Source organism: Sabethes cyaneus, chromosome 3 (genome assembly GCF_943734655.1).
Source record: "Sabethes cyaneus chromosome 3, idSabCyanKW18_F2, whole genome shotgun sequence".
NCBI classification, from domain to species: Eukaryota; Metazoa; Arthropoda; class Insecta; order Diptera; family Culicidae; genus Sabethes; species Sabethes cyaneus.
In genome coordinates, this window is record NC_071355.1 from 110,006,459 (window position 1) to 110,014,157 (window position 7,699).

Consider the following 7,699-nt stretch of genomic DNA (forward strand, 5'->3'; position numbering starts at 1 on the left):
TTTTGATATTATGAACAGTTTGTTAGTGCAAAACAAATAATAAAAAAAATCTAATCTTTAAGTGACAAATTGTATTAAATTATTTTCTGTGTACGTGAAAACTGTTAACGTAGAGTACAAACTATCCCTTGGTGTTACCCAAATTGAAGGATTTCCGATTTACCGTGTATATAAACTTAAATAAACACTTTGCCTTTTGTCATCATTCGTACCGCACGTATTTTACTTTAGATCGCGTATATATCACAGCCTCTGATTTCCTTATAGGTTATGTGCCCAGCATAGCCCGAGCCTCGTTTTTTTTCGGATAGTTTACGCGGCGGAACGTGTTAAGACGCAAAAGGATTTTTTTTCCCTTTTCGCTGCGAGTGGCAATAATTTTGCGTACGGTAAAGGCAGTGGTTTTGTTTCTCGTTGCTGCTTGTTTTGTTTAATTCAGCAGAGATGGAGGAGGATAGAAAAGTGTATCTTTTCGACGGCACAAACTTTAACAACTGGTGTTTCCGGATGGAGATCCACTTGGAGGAGCTGGATCTCGTAGAGTGCATCCGCTCAGAAGTGGAGGATATTCCAGAACTCCGTATTTTGCCATCGGATGCTGCTGAAGTTAAGCAGGAAAAAGAGAGAAATTTGCAGGAAAGGAAAAGGAAGAACGTCAAGTGTAAGTCGGTGCTGGTTCGCAATATTGCTGATTCACAGCTGGAATGCATTAAAGGAAAGCGAACTCCACGTGAAATTTGGACAACGCTTGAAACAACATTCGCTCGGAAAGGCATCTCCGGACAGTTTTATCTACTTAAACGTTTGTTGGCTATGAAGTTTATTGACACCGAGTCATTACATGCGCATCTGCTCCAGTTTGAACGAATGGTGCGGGATTTGGAATCGGCCGGTATTAAACTGCAGGAGCAATTGGTGATATTTTTCCTTCTTCAAACGATGCCACATTCATATGGCCAGCTTGTAGTAGTGTTAGAAACTCTATCGGTAGAACAATGTACCCTCGAGTTCGTTAAAGCTCGCTTGTTAAGTGAGAGTGTTAAACGGGAGAACATTGACGATAGTGCTGGAAATGTTGAATCGACAGCTTTTGCAGGGAAAAGTGCGAAATCGAATTTTAAATGTTTTTTGTGTGGGAAATTGGGGCATAAGCGATCTGTGTGTCCCCAGCGGTTGAATTCCGGTACCACAAAGAACGAGAGAAAGGAAAAAGCGCATGTCAGTGAGTGGGAAGTTACGTTTGTCAGCAGTTCCGTTGACCAAAACGAATGGTATCGTAGTGATAAGGCATTCAAATGGATCTTAGACTCCGGAGCATCAGATCACATGATTAGTTGCAGTGAATACCTCCGAAACGTAGAAAAACTTACAAAACCAGTGATGATTAAGGTTGCGTCTGGTCAAGTTCTTCAGTGTCATCATAAAGGAAAAGTTGACATGGTGGCTCATATCGGAAAACGTCGCTTAAAGTGCGTAGTCGATAACGTATTATTTGTGCCGGAACTTAATTATAATCTTTTTTCGATCCGTCGCGTGGGAGAACTGGGAATGGAAGTAAAATTTTCGGAGAACACGGCCATTATCACTCGAAATGGTGAGGTAGTATGCACCGGTCGTCGATTGGATCGACTTTATGAGCTAGATGTTGATGTACAGTTGCCAAGCGATGCAGTGTTGGTGACGCAGAAAACGATTAATAGTGTCGAGTTGTGGCATAGAAGATACGGCCACATAGGAAAAAGTGGACTGGTGAAGCTGCTAAGTGCGAATATGGTGAAAGGTATATCGCTAAACAAGGAAGATGTACTCGGTGGTGGTGTGTGTGGTCCTTGTATGGAAGGCAAGCAGACACGTAGGCCATTTCAGGATATGAATCTTCCCCGGAGTTCCAGACCACTCGAGTTAATACATAGCGACGTCTGCGGTGCAATCTCCCCTGCGACTTGGAACGGTAAGCGCTATTTAGTTACCTTTACAGACGATTACACTCATTTTTGTGTTGTTTACATTCTGAACACTAAAGATGAAGTACTAGATTGTTTCAAAACATATGTAGCTATGGCGGAAGCCCATTTCGACAGCAGTGTTAGCCGTTTGCGCTGTGACAACGGCGGCGAATATGTAGGGAAAGCGTTCGCTGACTTTTGCAGAACCAAAGGCATCCAGGTAGAATTCACAGTTCCCTATACGCCACAGCAGAATGGGGTCAGTGAACGGCTAAATCGCACAATTCTAGACAAAGCTAGAGCGATGATAGCGGATTCCAGTCTGAATCGTAATATGTGGAATGAAGCAGTATATGCGGCAGTGTATCTGATCAATAGGAGTCCAACAGCTGCGCTGACATCGGATAAAACTCCTTATGAGTTTTGGTATGGACACAAGCCGGATATATCAAAGATGCGTATATTCGGGAGCAAAGCGTACAGTCTTGTTCCGAAAGAGAAAAGAAGCAAACTAGAATCGCGGAGCAAGGTCAGTTATTTCGTTGGTTACGGCGGTGGCGGATATCGTCTTTGGGATGGCAAGAAGATTTTTATTGCTCGTGACGTTGTGGTAGACGAGCAACCGTTACAATTGAGACGCATGGATGGGGATTCCGTGAATGATGGAAAAGCGGATACAAAATCGGATCATTATCAACTGTTTGGACCGTTTTCCTCTAATCCTATAAATGACGATTGTAGTCCGCCTGATGCAGGTGAAATGTATGGTCAGCCATCGGCAAGTAGACCATCGCCAGCAATAAATGATGACTCCGACAATGAAGAGTTTAGTGAAGCGGAAGGTGGATTGTTTAACGAGGACAATCAACATGTTGAAACTCGAGATACCGATGCGGGTGTCAATGTTCGTCGAAGTGAGCGAGTTCGAAAACCACCAGTGAAGCTGGATGATTATTTGTGCATCGCGTATGCCCTGAATGCCGAGACTTTTGTCGAAGATGTGCCTGAAACTATCGAAGAGCTGCGGAAATTGGAAGATTGGCCCGAATGGAAGAAGGCAATCGATAAGGAGATGACTTCTTTAGCTGAAAACGATACCTGGCAATTGGTAGACTTGCCTGAGAAATGCAAGCCGGTGGATTGTAAATGGGTTTTCCGACTGAAGCTAGCTCCAGATGGATCCGTGGAGAAACGTAAAGCCCGACTAGTTGCTAAAGGGTTTACGCAACGGTACGGTTTCGATTTTTCGGAGACGTATGCGCCTGTCGTTAGAATGGCAACCGTTCGCTCGATGCTTGCATTTGCAAATCAGCACGATTATTCTATCCATCAAATGGATGTGACATCCGCTTTCCTCAACGGCTCTTTAAACGAAAACATTTATATGCGTCAGCCGAAGGGATTTGAGGAAGGGGACAAGGTGTGCAAGCTCAACAAATCTCTTTACGGGCTGAGGCAGGCTTCCAAGACTTGGAACGATCGTTTCAATGACTTTATTAAACGGTGTGATTTCCAGCGATGTGAAGGCGACAACTGTCTGTATGTTCGTCGAAACAAATCAGGTCCAGTATTTCTGTTGCTCTATGTGGACGACCTGTTGCTTATTGCGAAGGATGTCAATGAGATAATGCTAGTTAAACGACTGCTACGGATGGAGTTCAAAATGCAAGACCTTGGAAATGCTCGTATGTTTCTGAATTTGCAGATTGATTATGACTAAGAAAAAGGAGTAATGAAGCTTAGTCAGCCACATTATGTGAATGCCGTGCTGAAACGGTTTGGCATGGAGGCGTGCAAGCCCTCAACAACCCCAATGGAAGCCGGTCTCCAACTCCTGAAAGCTGTCTCGCAAGAAAAGCTAGATAAACCTTATCGGGAGCTCATCGGCTGTCTTACTTACTTAGCAGTTACCTGTCGTCCGGATCTAAGTGCAGCGGTGTCGTATTTTAGCCAGTTCCAGTCTAACCCTTCAGAGCATGATTGGAAACATGTGAAAAGAATACTCCGGTATCTGAGAGGAACGCCGGATTATGGATTAGTCTACACCAGAAAAGAATTACCTTGTCGTCAGATCGTGGGTTTTGCTGACGCCAATTGGGCCACTGACATTAATGACCGTCATTCTGTGTCTGGATACCTTGTTCAAATTTACGGATCTACTACAGCTTGGAGTACCAGAAAGCAGAGAACCGTAGCACTTTCGTCAACCGAAGCCGAGTGCTGTGCGTTGGTAGATTGTATCTGTGAAAGTTTGTGGATTTGTAAACTGTTCAACGAGTTAGCCATCTGGGATCAAAATGCGGCACAGATATTCGAGGACAATCAGTCTGCAATTGCTATCGCTCAGTCCGATGGTCCTTCAAAGAAGCTGAAGCATACTGACGTGAAACTACACTTCGTCAAAGAATGCGTTAAGGATGATAAGGTGGATTTGTGCTATATTCCGTCAGCAGATCAACCAGCAGATATTCTCACCAAAGGCTTAACGCCAATGTTATTTAGCAAACATTGTTTGACCATGGGTATTAAGGCGTGATTGTTTGAGGAGGAGTGTTAACGTAGAGTACAAACTATCCCTTGGTGTTACCCAAATTGAAGGATTTCCGATTTACCGTGTATATAAACTTAAATAAACACTTTGCCTTTTGTCATCATTCGTACCGCACGTATTTTACTTTAGATCGCGTATATATCACAGCCTCTGATTTCCTTATAAAAACAGGTTGAATTATTTTACTGTGTAGTGTACTAACAAAAACAAACTGCTAAACTGTTGTGGTGTAATTGGTGTTATTTATAGCTTGTCTGTTTTATTTTTTTAATTGCGGATGGTGCTGGACTTCCGCTCTAAACAGTTCAATCGGTGGTTTAGACGTGTCCATGAAGTGTTTTTGGATAAAACGCGAAATGATGTCCAAATATTTCCATTTAACTTGACTGCGGCGAGGGAGCTGCGGGATAGACTGTTGGAAACGTATACAGTAGAGATTTGTATAACGCGGATTTGTAGAACGCGGATTTCTATAGCGCGGGTACCACGATATTTCTATAACGCGGTTTTCCGCGTATAACAAGTACACGTAGCATATGGATATTGAGTTAATTGGGGCTAAACTCGAATTCTGAGCGATTTTGAACAGATACGGCCGTGGTATCTTTTAAGAACTTGTAGGGCATATAACAGTTGACTCTCTAAGTGATGTACGGAAACCACAAAGTTACGGGTTGGCCTGCTGAAGGTTCCGGAATACCCGTTGAAATTTTCGTATTGGTATAGTTGGTTAAAATTGGTAAAATATTTTTGAAGTAATTAAGGTCGGGTAATTGATACAAAGTATAAAAAAAGTAATAAATAAGTGACCTTAGGAAGGCGTAAGGTGGTCCTCCGGAAAATTCAGAATATATTGTGAATATATTGAGTGTAATTTGACTACACTAGAAATATATTTCGACTATTTGTGACTCAATTTGGCCATTGGATGGTTTACCGGGAGAAAATTCAAAGCTTACCTGAAATTGGTTATTTGAAATGCAAATGTTTTAATTTGTAACAGATTAAAATGAAATGGAATATCAGCAATCCTCAACTAAATAGGCCGCACACGACTGGACATGGCCGCCAAAACGTTCACTGGAAAATGAGGATTTGCAGTCAAAGTGAACAATAAGTGAAAATTCATGTTGAAGTCCGCGTTACAATTTGAAAAGAGTTTGATATAAAATATTTCGGATTTAGAAACAGAAATGATGCAAATACTGCAAATGTTCGCTGACAAATAAACGTGGTTATTTCGCAAGTTTGTAGAAATTACCAATTTCGCTAGTGTAATTTGATAGATGTGGTATAGTAAACTGAACTACCAGCTTGACTACCAGTAACATTTACTATGCAAATCTAATACAAATTTACAAATCTAATAGTAAATAGGTATATCAACTTTTGTATAAGCTCTTCACCACGTGCTCTTCTGCGAAAATTTTCACAGAAATCTAACCATCGTAGTTGGCCATGGCCATCCCGTAATCCGCGGTGACGGTATTTAATATTTTTATGGGTTTTGCCTAAGAAAAAGTGAGAGCGAAGTATTATTACTTTTGTTTTCACTTTTTCCTGGACAATGCAGAATGGGGTTTCTTGTAAGAGCGAACAGGCTACGAAAACTTTGTTGCTTTCGTCAACGCGATAAGCAGTTCGATGCCGCTGATCATCAATTTTAATTATTTAATATCGGATCTCGATGCATTTCACAGTAGCCAGGTTGAGTCACAAACAGCTGAATTTATATTTCTATTTCACATTGTTCAATTCGAGGTTGAATGAACATAATTCCGAACTCAAAGAACAATTTTCGCTCGTTGACCACTTTTACCGATCTTCCGGATTTGTCGGAGAATCGCATGATGGCTTCTCAATAGCACGGATTGTTTACTTTACTTGTATTATGCCAAATAATAAGCCATAAGGAATTTAAAAAGGATTTTGAAGCTATGAGAAGACTTCACAGAAATGAAAATTTAGCGGCTGTTCCGGAAGCTCTGAAAGACCAAGAGGGGATTTTATCTGTCTCACCAAGCATCTGTAAGATGGAAAAATATATACTTGACATCTTTCCCAAAGGAACTATGGTCGTGTTGATTCAAAATTTCGTAAAATTCGGGTATAGCCCCAATTAACTCAATTTTCATATCTACGTGTACTTGTATAACGCGCTTCATATAACGCGGTCCCAATTACCCGCGTTATACAAATATCGACTGTATTTGGAACTGTAATAAAGGCAATTTATATATCCTATCTGCATGCAGACCATCATCTATAGGTAGTATTCGATATTTTTTGATTGTATGAATTATTGGTATTATCTTTTCTTTAATATTCGTCAGGTATATTTGGATTACTACACATGAGACGCAAACTACTAGGAGCAAATTGTGATAAATAACTTTTTTAGGAAATGTACTGGCTAAGCTATGGCTTTACGATTGCCAATTGCAATCCTTGAGCGTAAAATATACCCTTGTGAATTAGTCAATGACCTGGTGAATAACGGTTGAAAATTTAATAGTCATAATTTAATTGAAATGTTTTATACAGATCGAGTAATCCTTAAGCGACAAACATGCTCTTGAGTTAGGCCTTAGAGAGATCGCAATATGTGGAGGCGCGAGTGGAAAAGCACTATCGCAAGCGATTGAGCAGAGAATCATTACTGAACATAGATTGCAAATTGCATCAAAAGTTGCGAAACACAAGAATCTTGCAGACAGGTATGCATTTAATGTTTTTATTGTATTAGCTATTAATATGCTTTGATTTCAAATTCTCTTTTATAAAAATTACTCAATCTGAGCAATAGGCGAATTCGAGCAAAACTAAGAGTATCCGTTCGCTACCTGGTTGTGATTATTGGAACTACAAAAAAAGTGCAATTCCCAAAATGCTTGCTGGCACCTATATGGAACTCGACTTTAAATGTAATATTTTATTGAATTACCAAAAGTGGGAATGATGAAAATGGATAATAGAGGTAAGAAAAAGCATTACCTTTCATTTGATATATATTGTTCCTGCTTCGGGAGATTATTAGAGCTTCGCAAGTGTATTTATGGTTACGAACTGATAGGTTATATGTTTGGTTCTTGGTGCAGATGATGCTAATCAAAAAAATAATTCCGTTAGCACTTAAAAACACATTGGAAAACGCTGAAGACTGAAAATAATTGGTAATTCTCTATCCAGGATATGTAAACTT